At 38.0% G+C, this 17,436-nt stretch overlaps 1 long non-coding RNA gene across 3 annotated transcripts in view; it reads left to right on the top strand.

Moving 5' to 3' along the window:
- Positions 1 to 17,436, top strand: part of LOC123645206 — a 72,902-nt gene that overhangs the window by 31,423 nt on the left and 24,043 nt on the right. The window contains exon 6 of one of the 3 annotated variants that reach the window (XR_006737441.1): positions 14,854 to 14,927. The exons of the other annotated variants lie outside the window; for them this stretch is intronic. This is a non-coding gene — a long non-coding RNA (uncharacterized LOC123645206). Of the gene's footprint in view, positions 1 to 14,853; positions 14,928 to 17,436 lie in introns of those variants that run through there. 3 annotated transcript variants of the gene reach the window in all.

The raw sequence follows: 17,436 nt of genomic DNA, 5'->3' as shown, positions 1-17,436 counted from the left end.
CACGTGTGTGTCTTTAAACTCATTTGTTAATCTTGCCCAGGTATAAATAAGGATCACAAGACTTGTTTATGTTAAGAGCTGTGAGATTCTGGAGAGCTGCTGCTTCTGGTGAATGTGTACCTAGCGGAGAGGCAGCATTGCAGACCAGAAGGAGCTCAGATTTTAGAGTTAAAGGCCTGGAGACAAGGCTCAACTTTGCATTTACTTTGTAAGTCACATATATAACCTCTCTGAGCCTCAATTTCTCCCCCTCTAAATTTGAGGTGATAACAAAATTATTTGGTCCATTTATCTCATAGTATTATTTATATAAGGCAATTTATATGAAAAATTTCAAACATTATAATGCTCTCTATAAATATGAGGCATTATTATTATAGAAGTGTGCTTTTAAAACATTAGTGAATGGAGAAGACCTTTCCAAGCTCAATATCATCTGAAAGTTGACTATAGCATATTTTAAGTATGGCTATGTGGCTAGACGTTCAAAAATTTCCAAGAGTAATGAACATTTACACTCACTATGTTGCAGGTTTATAATTTAGGAGGCAGTTCAATGTTCTAAAAATTAAAGGGAAAGTCAGCCCCAAAATAAAGATTGCTAAAAACTTTTGATTTTTATCACAGAAGGTATAAAGTGAATTTTCATGAAATATTTTTTTTGTAACTCATTTTGTAGTATTTTTGAAAAGTATGTAACATTAGAATCACTTTCCAGAATATAGTAACAAACTTTCCCCAAATGTTTTATTTAACCAAGACTAGGAAAATGCAAGCACATTTTATATGCAACAAGAGACCACCTCAAACATGAATTTCAAAATATAACACATCTAACCATATACATCAAATTCAGTATTTAAAAATATTGAGATCCTTTGGTTATAAAAATAATTTTCTTATATTTTCTAGAAACTCAAACATGATTCATATTAAAGAAGACAAGGATAGATTTGTTCAGATAAGACATGCCTAGGAAGTGTTTGGTGGGTAAAACAAACCAGGTTATTGATGAGTGGCAGGGAACTGGAATGTAGAATTGGAACAGTAATTAACATTTTGATAAGTAACCCACCATAAACCATGTTAGACCAAGATGGATTTTTGTTTGTTTTCTTTGTTTCTTCTATTTTTATTTCTCCTTTTCTATTTCTTTTCTTTTTTCTACATTGCCATTTGGGCCACTTTCTTTTCTGTTTAATTTTCAGATCCTCATGAATGAAAAGAAAATAGATATTAAAATATTGCATATGAAGAGCATAAATGGCTTTGGTAATGCACCAACTACAAGTGGATTCATTGGCTCTGTGGTCAAAACCTCCTCAGCTGGTGCATGTAGGAAGCTGAAGAATTCTTTCTAACTTAAAAGATCAAAGTTTTGGGTCTTAAGAAGATAGGACTTTTTTTCTGAGGGGAAGGGGGTTCAATCCTCTAAAAATTGGCTATATAACATTTCGTTTCAGCCACCCAAGAGTAGAGACTGAGTTGGTGTTCCACAACTAATTGGGGGAGAGTAAGGACACAATGTAGTCAGCTGGGGACTTGCTGGGCACAAAGTCACCACAGGACACTTTTTCAAAGTGCCCCGCCCAGTGTCTTCACTGATCCTTGTGCTGGCACTTGTACTTGTCACCTCATCCATCCCAGAGCAGCCCCAGCGGCCAGATGCCTTTTGAATATAAGTATCATGCTGTCCCCCTACCTGGGACATTAGTTTCCCTCTTCTTTATGGAGAGTCATTTGCATGGGGGTTAATCCACAGTTAGGGGTTGCTTAACTCAAGCCTCAGAAAGCACACACTGCATCTTTAAGAAATAGTTTACTTGTGAATCAGTAAACGTACCAGACAAAGCAGCCATTACTTATGCATTCCTGCATACCCGGCAAGGTGAAAATAATAGAATAAACATCATATACTTCATTATGATATCGGTTTACACTTCCAGGGTACACAAAAAGAGGCCATTTCATCAAGCTAATTGCCTGAAAGTAAAAGAGAGAGAACTTTAGCTATTAGTCTATTATGGGGCTTTTTTCTTAATCACAAATAGGGGCCGTGTGTCCCTGGGGGGATGTGTATTCTAATTTACAATTGAACTACAGATCAGAGCAATCAATCTTGGGCAGCACTTTTACAGTGTAATTGCTGCAACATAACAAATAAAAAAAAAAAAAAAAAGGAGAAGAAGAAGAAGAAGAAGGCCTAAACTGAGCTTTAGCTTGAGGTGGAGGTATTTCCAGGCACTAGTTCAGGGGTGGGAGGGAGAGAAGAAACGCCACATACATGAATATGCAATGAGGGCTCATTAGCGGCCTAGTGTTGCCATGACGAATGGCATTATCCCCGGCCTGGTGCTGCCTAAACATGAATTTTATAACGACCCATTTATCATGACTTGTCATGGGTTGAGTACTGTACTTTCTTCCAGCTCACACACCTTTCCCTATTATGATGGTAGAAATCTTTCTTTTTATTATTATTGTTTCCTTTTGTATTGATTTCAGGCTCTTCGAAGCAAGTGTTCAGATATAGCAACATGCTAATGAGTGATTTGTGACTTCAAAGTTGAAGAACTAAAACCTGATTATTTATTCCTTCTTCTGTATAGTCATATAACTGAGAAAAGACTTAGGCTAACCTTTGAAAGAAATTTCCTAATGTGTGAGTTTTTGTTTTTCCTTTTACTGTTGCAATCTGACACTGAAGATTTGTTTTTAAATTTAAAATTAACTAGGGTTATCTTCCTTTTGTTTATTTTATTCCCTTTTTTTGTACTTCTCGAATCTTTCACTATCTTAAACGTAAAACTCAAAAGTTTGCTGTCTTCCCCAAATCTTGGAGCCATTACAAAAATGTGCAAGACTAAAATGTTTGAAAGATGTTTTAGTGCTTAGCATTTTACAAGTGCATGAGTTGACTTCTCACTTAGAAGCCCTCTTATATTTTGGGGTGGAATGTTGGCCAAAAGCTTGTTCTTTCACGACAATTTCCTAGGATGTGCATTTTACTAATAGCAAAAAACAAAACAAACAAACAAAAAACAAACAAACAAAGGAAACCACAATAATTTGTGAAAGCTATCTCCCACAATAGAAACCACAAGATCTGTTTCAATGTTCAGCAGCCACAATTTGCTATATGCAAAGTCTTTGCCACTGGCCAAGAGGGAGGAGGGTGGGTGGGTCCATCAAAGTTAAGTCCACCAGTCAGCTAAGAATAGGGTCCTAGATCGGCGGAAGTATCCTATTGTAACCCGAGACACAATCAGTGGGCTTTACTATTAATCTATGTAGTTAACATTAAAAAAGTCGGGCTAAAACTATTTTTTGGATTCAGCTTGGTGAGGTGCAGCAGCACAACAGAGTAGAATCTGGTATTGTTTTGCACATCCAGGGATAATAGTCATTCCTGTGTATAATTTGTAAACAGTAAATAGTTTACAAATAAGTAAAAAGACCAGGTCTTTTTAGTGTGACTATCTCTACTGTGCACCCCTGGATTCCATAGTAATAGTAATGATACCTTTACATAGTAATACTATTGAGGTAATACTCCTATGCAAAACTAATGATAAAATATTTTGTTTATTTACACATATACAATGATAATTGTATATGTGTAAAGCATTTTCCCTTCCCAAGTTCTTTCAGCAGCTCCTCAGGTTCACTAGAAGCAAGATTATTATTTCCATTTTAAAGAAGAGAAAATTGAGGCTCAGAAATTAAGTGATTGGCTCAAGGTCACACAGAACATGGAAGTGCTGGGGCTCCGCATGCAGACTTTAGATCCTGAAGGCCAATGCTTTAATCTACCCAAAGCCACAGATTGGAAATTGTTCTTAAAATGCCAAGTAGTTTGTTTCAGGATTTAGTAATAAGTGAATATATGGGGAAAGGGTTCCATTGGAAAGATGACCATCATTTACGCTTGAGAGCCGGTTAGTCTCTGAAGCTACTTCCTAGAACTGAAATTAACACTTCCTGTCAGTTAAAATTAAGTTGCCATTCCAGCCATTGAAGTTGAATTATCTTTTTATCATTTAAAAATGCAGATTTGAAATGTTTTTCAACATGAAAACTTGGGCACCATTCTGCCTGGTGTTCTTGCCTTATGAGTCCACTGGGCATTATATTTTTGTTTCTGAAGAAAATATCCTTGTGTTTTTCCCATGAATGAATTAAATAAGATTTTTAGAAATAATTTCATGAAACAGGGACTCAAATATTGGCAAATGATATTAAAGAACACTGTGATTGTGACTGAACAGATTAACACTGTGTGTATTGTGACACCAAACATCTGGATGAAAATGGGGGAAAAAAAGTAAAAATTCTTGATGTTTTATTTACTTGACACTATACAGATGGATCTTTCAAAACATCTGGGTTTTTGACTCTTTTCTCCCCCAACGTTTCATCTGGGTGTTCAGCATCATATACAGAAAAGTGAAAAAGAAAATTCAGTATGATTATTACTGAATTAGATAAAATTATTGTATTTAATTAATCTGCAAATATTAACTAATTATTCTATTTAACATAACATGTAATGAATATAATTCTCCACGAGGCAAATAAATATAGAAAGAAAGATGTAATTAGGTGATTTGAGAATAAAATTTGACTTAAAGCATATTTAAATCTTGGTCATAGTTTACGGACATCAATTTCCTTGGGCAAAAATCTTTTTAGGTTCTCAAACAAAAATTTTCTCTCCTGAGGAATAGTTTCCCATGTATTATGAGGATCTGTAAATTTACAATGTGTTTTGACAATAGTAAAATTTAGTAAACACTTAGTAACATATGAAATACATCTAGTAATAGACGTTTTCTTTGCCAAGTGAATTATCCCAGGCTGATAAAATCAGTGTAAACCCGCTCTGAGAGTAGCCTTCTGACATGCCAGAGGCCGAACCCCAAAGAGGAATCAACTGTAACCAGACTTCAAAGTCTTTGTTGCAATGAAAAACACCTTATGTGACTGACGTTTTTTGTGATCTCATCTAAAAAAGTTATCATAATTATTGGACATTTCCTCTGTAGCTCATTCTCAATCCAATCAGTTATAATGAAAATAGTCTGCTTGCTTTTTATATTCTCAAGTTTTCGAAATGATTAGTGCTTCCTTGAGATATACCATTAATTGGACACACAACCCAGATGAAAAGGCTGAAACCCAAGAGTATATAAAAAAACATAAGGTTGTTGCAATTTAAGTGCCTTCAAAAGATCTCATTTGATTTTTAAAAGCAATTCTGCAGATGTGAAAATTAAAGGCACGAAGAAACAAGATATGGTTTAACGAATGTATAGGTTAAGAAACATTTAGTGGTTTCAGTAGCCTTAATGTGAATTTTTTTTTTTTTATTTAGCTGTTGGGTTGGAAAGAGCGGGTCCACATAAATAATAAAAATTGCTGTATTTCATGGGTTGCTATTTCCTTTATTGAATTGCCCCATTCTTCCCCAATATGTTTCTGAAGCAACTTGGTATTTATGTCTGCAGATTTTCAATCTCAGTATCCGTCAATCAGATTTCAAATTCTAATAAAGTACAAGAGTCTCTCCACTTGGCTTGTCTCAGCTGTTTCATCAATGAGCCCATCCCCTCCACAGCAAACTGTACACTTATTCCCACTTAAAAACAAAGAGAGAAAGAAAATTAAAAAAAACCCTTCCCAGTGGCTCTAATGACATCTTCAGTCATTAACGAGTTAATAAAAATCTCAAAGTCATCTGGGCTAGATAAGAGGGAAGAAAGAAAAGTATTGTACTGTAATGACAGGCTCTCGGCTGCCCTCTGAGATGTCATGGGTCAGTCATGTTAAGAATGTGTGCGTCCAATCATCTGCTGATTTTTATCAGCGAGCCCTCCAGCAGGAGCTGACAAGGGCTAGTTTGGGAGTCACAATGAATAAACAATGACTTTTTGGACTGTTGGGGGCTGTGTAAGAGAGTGAGGGGTTTATATATACTAAAACATGATGACATTAGCAATCAATATACCAATTACTGGACAAGTTATTGGATGAGGCATTCACGTGTCTTCGGCCTACTTGCACTTTGAAGAGCCCTCTAGTAGGGGGAGACCCTGTGCACAGAGGCAGGCTGGGGTCCAAGACCCAGGGCCCTGATCTAAAAAGCAGGACCCTCTTCTGTGGCTGAAGTAGTCCAGGGCTGGATGATTTCAATTGCCTGGGGAGTTATTCAAAATACAGATTCCTGACTTTGCTTCCCAGCGATTCCATCCCAGGAGTATGGGGGCAGGGTTGGTGCTTGGTGTTTTTCACAAAGGTTCCTGGTAATCTTGATCAGGCAGGTTAGGGAACTGCAGTACAGTTTTAATTCCCAAAGCGATGTCCCCAGACCAGCAGCATCAGCATCCCCTGGGAGCTTGTTAGAAATGCAAATTCTCAGGCCCCTTCCTGAATCTGCTAAAACAGAAACTGCCAGGCCCAGCCATCTGTGTTTTAACACAGCCTCCAGGTGACTCTGACGCACTCTGCAGTTGGAGAACCATGGCTGCAGAGCAAAGATCCTCACCAAGGTGTGCAACACAGCTCTGCCATCTATCAGCTCGGAGGCCCCTCGTGGGTACTTTGTTACTCATACTAGTTAAAGTGCTGAAGTTTGCAAATGATTTACTTAAAAAATTAAATTAGAGTAGATCCAAGATTAACTCCATAATCATGTCACTCTCATTCACTTGCACACTACTACGTTTTCCTGAAAGATCTTGATGGATGAGTGACTTTGATTATAGAATAGGAAGAATAAACTTAGCTTTCGTTGATTATTTAAAATAGAAAGGGTGACTTTGTAAGTAATCTTAAAAGAAAAAAAAAAGAATCCATAAGAAAAATTGATGTATGTGAAGCTTTTATTTGGTGTATAACTAATATTCATCTGGGCATTCAATGCCATTTGTGAAACCCGGGGGCCTTTGTACAGATTAGTGAGGGCTACTGTTTTTGTGTTTTTAATGGCTGCAGAACACGCAACATGTCTTCATTAGGAGAGGAGAGTGTGCATGGCCTGAGGTCGGCATATCATCAGAAGAGGAATGGCGAAGGTCTTCTTGCAGTGGGGTTAAGGCCTTGCCTTAAAAGGCCCAGAGTCTCCTAAAGTGGCAGCTCAGAGCTGGCTAAACATTCACCTCTTTGGTGGACCAGCCTGTCAGACATGCAGTAGGTTTAAATCAATGTTCCCCAGAGTATGTTTCAAAGAACAATTCCATGGTTCTAAGCATTATTACAGAAAAAGGTGTCTGGAGTCAAGTGAGAAACAGTGGTTAAACTGAGTTAAACAGAATTGTTTGTAGCAGGGCTCTCCAAAGCCTCTAGCAAATTGCTATGCACTATGAATCTCTAAGAGAGGCAATGCCCAGTGGATTTGATCACCAAAACCCTTTTTATAAAGGATAATCTTGAAGACTTAGTGTTCCCAGGAATGAACTTTCAAGAGACATAAATTCATATCTTTTAAGACTGCAAATGCCTATGGGTAAAAGCTAGTTCTTCTATGTGTTGTATATAATAAGGAACCTTTTCCTTTATTACAATTTATTAAACCCTCTGTGTCTGGCATCAGGATTAATTATGTGATGGCTTGATGCCAATAAGAAGGTTCATGTAACCATCACCAAAGAAAGTTAAAAAGTTGTCCAGCTGTTGATGGTTTGGTTAAATCACCTCTGAATTGTTGGCATATCTCCCAGAACAGGTACTCATTAAAAAAAAAAAAGAGGGAAAGAAAGAAAGAAAGAGAAAGAAAGAAACCTAGGTTTTACCAGTGAGATTGCATGTTTTCATATATGATGGATAATTCCATTGCAACTCCTCACACGTTCCCAGAAATTGCATGCAAAGCAGATGTGCATCAGACTCTGCCTGCTATTGGAAAGTACTTCTCTCCCCTTCATTGACAGTATTGCCTGGGTCATTTCCACCTCACTGGGTTCCAGATGGCCATGGCTGTGGCAGCCATCTTTGTCCCCACACTGGCTATTTCTGAAGGTGATAAGAGGTTGGGGATGGGTACTACAGAGGTCAGGCCAGTATGAAAATTTTAAGCACACTGGCTGGTTTTAAAATTTCTTCTCTTAAGTTATGGCCAGAACTGTGTGTTAATGCCAAATGTTAATTCTTGCTGGGGACATGATGTCTTATAAATGTTATGAAAGAATATCATTTTTCCTGTAGCAGTGCAGGTACTTTTAAGGCCATATAAAGAAAGGGGTTAGTTTCCCAAGTAACATCTGCAGGTCACCTGTTTGCCTATAAATTGCTTCTATGCTCATCTCCCTCCTGATTGTTGCACAATAGTTAGAAGAAATTCTCACGTGAAAGAAAGAACAGAACTTAAGTGACATTTGAAAGATGTGTAAAGATTAAAAACAAACAAAAAATCCCAAAATGAAACAATCCCACCACCCCTGCTAATGTTTGCCATCTTTTCTACATAGTCCTACAAGCCTACACAAGACTCAGAACTTCTTAGGATGTGTCTCTGAACTAAAAATAATAGAGCGAATTCAACTTGGGGAGGCCCTAAAGCCCCCCTTCTTTGTCTCCTTTGTAAATATATCCCTGTTGACACCACATGTGCTTCCCAGCTTTCCAGACACAAGGTGTTTGTGTGACAGGATTCACTCTACACCCTGGCAGAAAAGAGCAGGAGTTCAGGATAGTTGACTGAGGTCTACCCACCACTCGTCTGGCTTGTTATGTAGCTGAATATTTCTCCCCTTTATATTCTTTGAAATGTTTTGAATTAAAATAGCTTACTCAAGGTCACTGAAGGCATATGGTCCTGCTCAAAACTTTAAACAAAACATTAGTTTTTACAACCTTTTGTAATTTGGTATTGTATACAACATGGTTATATGCAGAGTTTCTGTAATCTTTTCAGTGGGTGACAGAAATATGAGAAGCAAATTTATAAGCCATTTAGTGAAGCATTTAATCAATTTCATGCATAGGAAATAACTCCGATTGCTTTGCTTTATCAATCTTTCTCTCCAGCAGGACTCCAGTCAACGCCATCTCCAAACACTGCCCGGCGGGGGAGGGGTCGGGGGAGGGGTGGGGAGCGCAGCCACCTTCCCGGCACACGAAATGTCAGGGACTTCTAAAGTCTGCCTAACGGGCTTGCCAGCATCTATGAGCCTTCTGGAGGCTGTTAATGTATTTCAGAAAGAAAGCATGGGTCTAATGTTTAGAGGAAGTTTTCAAGGCCTTTTACTGTGAAGTTATTCATTAAACACCCTTTTCCCAGAGTGACTCTCACATGTTCAGCAACGCAGACTGTGTTCAACTTTAGGCTCAAAGAAATATTTTTTTAGAAAACCATTTCAGTGGTTATTACTTTTAGATACATGAAAAATAAAACAACTCACATTAAAACTTAACTTCTGAATTAAGGAATCTAAATAATGTGAATAAAATCACTGAAATCCACCAAAGTGCCCTGTTAGAAGGAGAGCTATTTTAGCACTTCTCAGAATATCTGAACTGTCTTTTAGGGTTCATGTTCTGATTCTCTTTTGAATTGTTTGAAAGATTAATCCAGCTCTTGGCTACACAGTGGTTAATATTTTCTTTTCCATCATGTGTTAGAATCTCTCTTACAACACTTCACCCCAAACACCGTCAAGTTCTTAAGTGAAAACGGCCTGAGGGAGCAAAAGATCTTGCTGATAATCATTATCTGCTAAACTATATTAAAATTGCATTCCCTCTATCTTGTCCTCTAAAATTGGAGCTGATATAAAGGTAAGGTACACATAGTTTCTAGTTTGGAAAATAATTTGCTTTCCCTGATTTTTAAACCTGGAAAAATATTTCAGTGAATAAATTTTAATCTAGATTATTTAGTTCTGATTTTAAATCCACTCCATTCATGGATCTCATCTCAGCCTCCTGATGTTTCACACTTCTTTTTAAATATGACGTATCCAAGGATTTTCTTGCATTGGCAATTCGGTAGCATGCCATTTGATATTTATTTTGCCACACTATTTAAGTTGGGGAGGCCCCATGATTATATTGAACAGAGTGCCCTTGGTAAGTGTGCAGAAAATTGGCAGCTTTCATGGAGATTGGCCATGGAAATAGGTTGGTTGGTTTATCTGTCTATCTACCTACCTACCTACCTACGTATCTATTTAGTGTTATTCAACCATTAACTCTTGGATTAAACCAGTGCCTTACTGACTTATTTTTTTTTTAAAAAAGAACCAATCATTTTGGAGGAAAGATCTCTTTGGTGTACAATCTGATATTTGATGAGGAAAAAAGTAACTCCTTAAGGACCAACAAATTTAACATTTTCAAACAAATTTAGAAACATAAAACAATCACCATATACTTATGCTCTCCTTGTGAATATTAAAGCATTGGAGGGTCAGACTAAAGTCCTTGCCACCACTTCCAATCCCATTGCTTTCTCCACTTCCCTTGATGGGACCTGTATTATCAAAGACGTGCATCTTGCCAGCCCCATCCCTTTTCTACCCAAACTCTAAAACATGTGTCATGTTGTACATACTGTGTGAAGTTGTATTTGTACTCATCAGCATCCTGGAGTTCTTGCCTTGTTAGTAGAAACAGGTACACCTCCTTCTTTCTGACTGCTTTAAGAATTCCCCATGGTATGGCTAGATCAGTTCTCACCGAGTTATTCCCATACAATATGCAGGTAGGTTCCTTCCACCTATTTACCATTATAAACAGCACTTTAGTAAATACCCTTGTACATACTTCCTTCTTCACTCCAGTATTTCTCATATGCTGATACGCATCGCACTCGGCATACTCATGTGCTATGAGTATCTCTCTAGCACGGGCACTTAAAATGAACCTGCTGGGTCATAAGTATGCATATTTTATGTTTTACTAGTTATTGCCCAATTATCCAGCAATTTAAATTTTAAATGTAAGTCCTTCCATAAACTCTGATACAGCTTTTCTCAACTCTACTAAAACATACAATTCACTCCAGCCACCTCTCATTCTCTGTTTATAAGTTGTCTCTGCTTCTCCAAGAAGATGGAAACCGTCCACACCACCTTTCCCACTGGGTTTTCCTTCTAGGGCAAGCTGGGGCCAGGCAGCAGAATCACTGCAACATAGACAGATGTTTAGGAACTGGCTGCTCAGGGCCATAGAGGTGGCCAGACATTTGGAAACTGGGGAGCATCTGGTCAAAAAACAAAACCTATTCATCCTTTTAAAATGCATCGATAAAGTCAGTGGCATGTTTCCATTTCAATCATAGCACTGGTGTCCAAATTCAAACAATTTTTTCAGCCAGTTTTATACGTGAGGGCTACATATATATATATATATATATATATATATATATATATATATATATATATATATTTTTTTTTTTTTTTTTTTTTGTGAAGACAGCCTTGGGAACAGAGATAGAAAGTCTCGTAACAAGGTGATGTTTTCATAGGACTTAGGGCCCAAGAAGGGGATTCTCCTCAGAACAACTTACCAAGAACAACATTCCTTGTCCCCTTCCCACAGTGACTTTCTGTTCTCTGCAGTGTCTTATACCATGTTCTCCTTTGCATTCTAACTGCTGCCTCTTCGTTCAGACCCACCTTTGAACCATTCTGGTAGGGCTGTATTCATTTCCCTCTGCCAGGTTCCTTCTCTCTGCTCTCCATTTTACCCTGGTAAATCTTCACGAAGCACAAATCTGGGTTTGACTGGTTATTGCTTAAAATAGCTTCCTGTTACCCATATTCTTTATCCTTCCAATCAAAGTCCTCCATGATTTGTTACCCAACTTGTCTGTTAAAACTTATTTTCAGCCCATCACGGTGGCTCACTCCCGTAATACTAGCACTTTGGGAAGCCAAGGTGGGAGGATTGCTTGAGGTCAGAGTTTGAGACCAGCCTGGGCAAAAGCAAGACCCTGTCTCTACAAAAAATAGAAAAATTAGTAAGGCGTTGTGGCACATGCCTGTAGTCCCAGCTGCTTGGGATGCTGAGGCAGGAGGATTGCTAGAGCCCAGGAGTTGGAGGTTGCAGTGAGCTATGATGACACCACTGCACTCTAGCCAGGGTGACAGAGTGAGACCCTGTCTCAAAACAAAACAAAACAAACTTATTTTCTCCTTCTCCTTTATATATCTTTTACTTAGCAAAACAAAACAGTCCATGTTTCCCTCTACTTTTGTTCATCTCTGCTCTTCCCATGGTGTGGAATACACTTTCCTCAGCTCCAGAGAAATCCTTGCCTTCAAATCAGGCTACTCCAAGAGGCTTCCCCTGTCTTTCTCATGTTCCATCAAATGAGTGTGACCATTATTAGGGAGACAACAACAGGCATTAAAACAGGGCAGGGAGGACAGAAGTCAGAGGTTGGGCTAGTTCTGAGTGAAATGGCTGGACAGAGTAGAATCCACATAAAGGTTAAACAGATTCTAAGTGATGGATGTGTTTTTGATTCCACATTCTAAAGCAGAATGTGAGACTGTAATCAAATTGTAACTGTATTAAAATGTTATGGTACAGTTAATTCTCTGTTCGGCTCTACTCTAGTGCAGGCATCTAATCAGGAAATGGCCTTACTATGTAACCCATGGCTTGCTTGTAACTCAGGACCTTTAAGTGCAATGAAGTTAACCCGTATATATTAATAACATATTTAAACTATGTTATTTATACACATTCAGAGATGAAAATGATACTTTTGAGTCTATTAGTAGAACATGTACTTTCAGCTGATTTTTTAAGATAAAAATAATCAGTTTTATATAGTTTTCCCTCCACTTTTCTGCCTGTTTGCTCTTGTGACTAATGACATACACTTATGAGGAGTCTAATGGAAGTTAGCAATGCAATCCTGGCCACAGACCAGCTTTTCCTTTTCTTTAAAGACAACTGTCACTTTTTGGGATTGAATCTCCAAAATTAGCTTTCAGAATTTATTTCTAATAATGAAAAATTGTAATCCAACTATATGTCCAAGAGTAGTAGATTAATTACATACATATAACATATCAATATTGAAATATTATGTGGGCATTAAAGTCTATAATAATATTAAAAAAATGCTTTGATATAATCTTAAGGACAGTTAAAAGGCAAGCCCATGTGTAAAGTTAATTTTATATGTACGTGGACCATGAACTTGTCAGGGTGGTAGATTTGGAAGTAATTTTATTTCTTCAAAATTTCTTTTTATGTTACAATAATGAGTAGACATTGAAATCCAATCATTATACTAGCTGTGTTGCTCCTAGTGGAGTGGTAAGAGTTGGACTAGAGGAAGAAAATTCCTTCTTTCCTAACCCCAGAAAGGCAACTGGAGAGGTTCCCCTGAAACTGGGGAAGAGCACAAATTGTTCTCGAAAACAAGGACCTGGAGATGGGCAAACCCTGATTCCACTTGAGGAGACTGATTTAAACAAAAGCCTATAAGAGGAACTTCCTGAAACACTGTTTTTAGAGCCAGGTTCTTTACCACAATAATATACTGTAGTAACTCTGGACAGTGCCCCCCAGCCCCTCAAAACTTGTCAAAAACATTTTGAAAGTGAATTTTGGAAATACTTGAAATACTTGATGGTCCATGAATTAGATGTTGAGCTTCCACGAAATTTAGGAGAAATTTTTAATTGAATATTTTGTAATCCGTTATCAGAGGATGATGGACATCTATCTAGAACATTGGACTAAGACTAAAGTTGGAAATAGAAACAGAGCTCACTTAGATCCCTTATGGGTTCACTAGGAACAGTTCTTGTCATGCTGACTTATTTTTTCTGATAAGGTGAATGTATAACAGAAAAGGGATGCTATAAACCCATCCTCCTCGAACTGTAAGGTGTAGAGGAAATCAGATGGGGATCCAGTTAAAATCTGGATTCTGATTCAGTAAGTCTGGGCTTGGGTCTAAGTTTCTTCATTCTTAAGAGGCTCCCAAATGATACTGGTACTGCTGGCCTACGAACCATGCTTTGAGTAGCAAAGTTTTAGACCACAGGCCTCAGATACAGCTTGCTAAAAACCAGATTTCTGTGCTCTGTGTCAAAAGTTTCTAATTCAGTTAGCACAAGATTCTCTTTCTCCCCCCAAGCATCCAAGGTAATTCTATTGCACAATCCCATAAGGAATAACAGCATCAGACACTACATAACCAGTTATCATATCATTATAGTTTTTACAGTTAGTTGTAACTAGTTGAACCTTTGTCAATCCTAGATAAAATTATTTACTTCTACCTCTGTATAACTGCTTTACCTTGTAGATTATTAGAACTTCATCTTCTGTTCTTGCATACCTTAGCTCCCGGTACTCATGCCCTTCTCCTCACCAAGACTCCCTTAATGGAGCTTTTATGCTTGGGTTCACAATGGGTTTGCACAACATAGAAGAGAGAAATTCCCACATACCTTGGAGGCAACAAAGGCTGGAAAAATATGATTCTCAACCAGAATTATACAAAGGAATGGAAATTTAGCATTGTCTCAGGTGAAAATCACCTACTAGTGAGTGATGCTTACCTGTTAGAGACCCCTCTAACAGATATTTATGATACACTGCTAATGCCAAGTTTGTTTAGCACTTCATACTTTTAAAAACTCTTTTGTTGGTGGTGAAAGAGAAAGGGTCAGAGACCTCGGGTGACTGGTTGGACGTCATATCACATTTGGCAGAGAACAGCCTAGAATTTTTTGGAAAGAGTTGAGCATTGACTTGTTCTATATCCCTGAGCTTCAGGCTCTCATCCAGTCAATGGATATGATAATACCTTCTCTATCTATTCTGGTGAGATCAAATAAATCAGTAAGTGTAGTTCTCAGCTGAATTTCCTATAGTGAATTTCAGAGAGAAAAAAATACAGATACAATTTTTTAAAAAAGTTACCTTGCCTGCATGAAGACATCTACTGAAGAAAGTCCAGCTGACTGCATTTAAATATGAATCTGCAAAGACCAAGATTAATAGAACTTTGAGCAAGAGAAAGGTTGGAAATGGTGAAGGCAACTGAGAAGTGGTAGGTTAAGAACAGGGGCTCTGGAACCAGATGGTATGGGCTCTTATTCTGGCTTCACCTCCTTCTGCCTGGACAATCTTAGGTAAGTTAGCTCACCTCTCTAAGTTTTACCTCCCTTCTCTGTGCAAAGGGGATTAAAAGAGGCAATTGATTCTGCTAGAATCCATACTTGACAGGAGCAGAGAGTTTTGTTTTTCCTCCCAAAGTCCTGCAAGTGCCTAGAAAAGTTCCAGGCACATAGTATGTGCTTAACTGATGTTTGCTGAATGAATAGCTTCCTTCCAGAATGATAGAAAATATGTGTTTTTCCTTAAGGTCCCTCAAAATCTTTTTCCATGTGCCTTCCCTGCAAGTGATCCTTCACTAGGACATTTTTTGTTGTTGCTGTTGTTCATTAACAGTTAACAGCCCTAGCATTTTGTGTATCAAACTAGAGAAAAACTGGGAGCACAGTTAAAAGTCTAAACCCTTCTGTGGATTTTCACATTATCTAAACCTGCAGGTCCCAGCCCCCAGGCCTCAGACCGGTACCAGTCTGTGGCCTGTTAGGAACAGGGCTGCAAAGCAGGAGGTGAGCAGCGGGCAGGCTAGCAAAGCTTCATCTGTATTTACAGACGCTCCCCATCACTCGCATCGCTGCCTGAGCTCCACCTCCTGTCACATCAGCAGCAGCATTAGATTCACATAGGAGCAGGAACCCTACTGTAAACTGCGCATGTGAGAGATCTAGGTTGCACACTCCTTATGAGAATCTAATGCCTGTGATCTGAGGTGGAGCTGAGGCAGTGATGCTAGGGCTGGAGAATGTCTGCAAATACAGATTATTATTAGCAGAGAGGTTTGGCTACACAATAAATGTAATGTGCTTGAATCACCCTGAAACCATCCTGGTCCGTGGAAAAATTGTCTTTCATGAAACGGGTCCCTGGTGCCAAGAAACTTGGGGACCACTGATCTAAAGTGTTTATTGACTTGAACTAAAGTATATGCAACAATGTGAAGCTTCAACCAAGTTTAGTCTTTTTCTTTTTTTTACTGTTTACAAAACAAGATATTTTATGGATGTAATTTATACTTTGAATAGAAAGGGGCTATTCCCAATATTATCTTTATCTTCTAGACATAAATAACAAACAACTCCAGTAATCAAAATTTACTACAATTGTAATAGATTTTGGCAGAGTTTATGCATTGTATGCAATGCTAACATAATGCTGACTTTCAAGGATAGAGGCCAGGATTTCCAGTTTGGCTTTGTTAAATGGAAAAAAAAAATCCACTACTGTATTTGTAGCTTTTACTACATTCAAGAGATTAATTCTCATAAATAAAATTGTTTATAACAGCTTCTAATCAGAAAGTTGAAATTATCTGTGGCAATGTAGCCACTAAAAACTTGTATACTATGAAAATATTTCAATAATTAATGCATGCTCCATCTAGAGTAATTGACAGTGTGGCCATAAATGTAATGGACCATCTGTGTTTGATTTGTACATGAAAATGCTTAAAGGGATAGACAGGTAATTCAAGCTTCCTTGGAAAGGAAGATTTGTTCCAACTTCTCCAAGTAGCAGAGCTGTTTATTAGGTTTTATTTCTCTTTTTTCTTATTTTTTTTCAAGACTTCTACTTGAGCTACGTACTTCTCACTGCTTCTCATTCTAATGCAAAAAGCTCTTTTGGGTTTTTTGATGTACGTGTTGCTCGCAGTTATCCTTAACAAGTCTACTTGGCTCTCCTAATCATTTCAATGGCAACTTGAAAGCCACATGTCTAATTAACAATATTAGAGGCTCACTCTAATGGCTTTAATTCTTTTTCTGCCTACTTCAAAAATTTATTATTGCAGGTTTTGCTCTTCTGTCAGTAAACAAAAAATTTAACCTACCCTTCTTATATGTGTTAACAAAGAGTAATAGGACCATTGGGAAACCTGGTAAAATTTTTGTAACTCACCCTTTTGGGCATGCACCAGAATCTCTGTATTTCTGGATGTAATATAGTCTTGGTAGACATCAAAGGAGATTCTGGGATTTTTTTGTGCAAGACAACCAAAGAGCATTGAATGATTGCTGAGACCCAGACCCATAAATGTGTCCAGAAACACGTATTCAACTGGAATTTACTGAGCATTTATCATCTGCCAGGTACTGTGCAAGGTGCTGAGGATCCATTGAACTAAACCAACAATGTCCCTGTCCTCCTGGATCTCATATTCTAGTAAATACAGCTTCCTCCTTAGACATCTTTGAGGTACCATAAACTCTACAACTAAGAAGCTAAGTAGATTATCTCCTCTGGTAGCCACTCCCCAACCCCTAAATCTGTATTTTCTCCTGTATTGCCTGTTTTGGGAAAATGTGGCATCATCTACCCAGTCACCCACAGCAAAACCCCTGGTTTATCCTAGAC

This window comes from Lemur catta, chromosome 9, assembly GCF_020740605.2.
Source record: "Lemur catta isolate mLemCat1 chromosome 9, mLemCat1.pri, whole genome shotgun sequence".
Lineage (NCBI taxonomy): Eukaryota > Metazoa > Chordata > Mammalia > Primates > Lemuridae > Lemur > Lemur catta.
Note: the sequence above shows the minus strand (reverse complement) of the source record. Positions and strands in the feature narration are given on the sequence as shown.